The sequence below is a fragment of the Sinocyclocheilus rhinocerous genome, unplaced genomic scaffold (genome assembly GCF_001515625.1).
Source record: "Sinocyclocheilus rhinocerous isolate Xijiao unplaced genomic scaffold, SAMN03320098_v1.1 scaffold1725, whole genome shotgun sequence".
Classification (NCBI taxonomy): Eukaryota; Metazoa; Chordata; class Actinopteri; order Cypriniformes; family Cyprinidae; genus Sinocyclocheilus; species Sinocyclocheilus rhinocerous.
The window spans coordinates 1,409-2,342 of NW_015627232.1; the positions used below are offsets into that span (position 1 = coordinate 1,409).

Sequence of the window (934 nt, forward strand, 5' to 3'; positions counted from 1 at the left end):
TTGCACAACAATTAATGGAACATTGACCACTGTATAGGCCTATCATGTATGAGGTCTATGCAATGTATTAAAAAAATTATATACATATTTTATATATATATTTGGTGGTCACACCAGATACTGACTGGTTTTCGGGCCCCCCCCAATACTGTAAAACTGCACATTTTAGAGTGGCCTTTTATTGTGGCCAGCCTAAGGCACACCTGTGCAATAATCATGCTGTCTAATCAGCATCTTGCTATGCCACACCTGTGAGGTGGATGGATTATCTCGGCAAAGGAGAAGTGCTCACTAACACAGATTTAGACAGATTTGTGAACAATATTTGAGAGAAATAGGCCTTTTGTGTACATAGAAAAGAGTTCAGCTCATGAAAAATGGGGGCAAAAACAAAAGTGTTGCGTTTATAATTTTGTTCAGTGTATAAAACCCTGTTCTTGTGTTTCCAAACTGGCCTTACTACCAGATGGGATGATTGTGTAATGGTGTGTGGATATCTTTGAGGACATGGCGAGTGATGCAAGCACCCTTTCCTGGAAGGTACCCACCCAGGACTGGGATGGGGGCATCAAAAGCCCTGACCTGGGTCCTTTTGGAGATGGCGGTCCAGTGAAGATCATCAAAGTGTGCTTCTGCAGCAGCAACAACCTCAGCAAAAACTTCAAACTGGTCAAATGTGACAGCTCATGGCAGATCAAGGTATACACTACTGCTCAAAAGTTTTTAAAATGTTTTTGAAAGAAGTGTCTTATGTTCACCTATAGGCTGAATATATTTATCAAAAATGCAGTGAAAAAACAGTCATAATGTGAAATATTATTAAAGGGGTGGTTGATTGCGATTTCACTTTTTTAACGTTAGTTAGTGTGTAATTTTGTTGTTTGAGCATAAACAATATCTGCAAAGTTACGACGCTGAAAGTTCAATGCAAACG

At 39.5% G+C, this 934-nt stretch overlaps 1 pseudogene; it reads left to right on the top strand.

The window, feature by feature from the left end:
• The first annotated feature begins 470 nt into the window (after nt 1–470).
• Nucleotides 471–934, top strand: part of LOC107723458 (protein-tyrosine kinase 2-beta-like) — a 14,797-nt pseudogene continuing 14,333 nt past the window's right edge.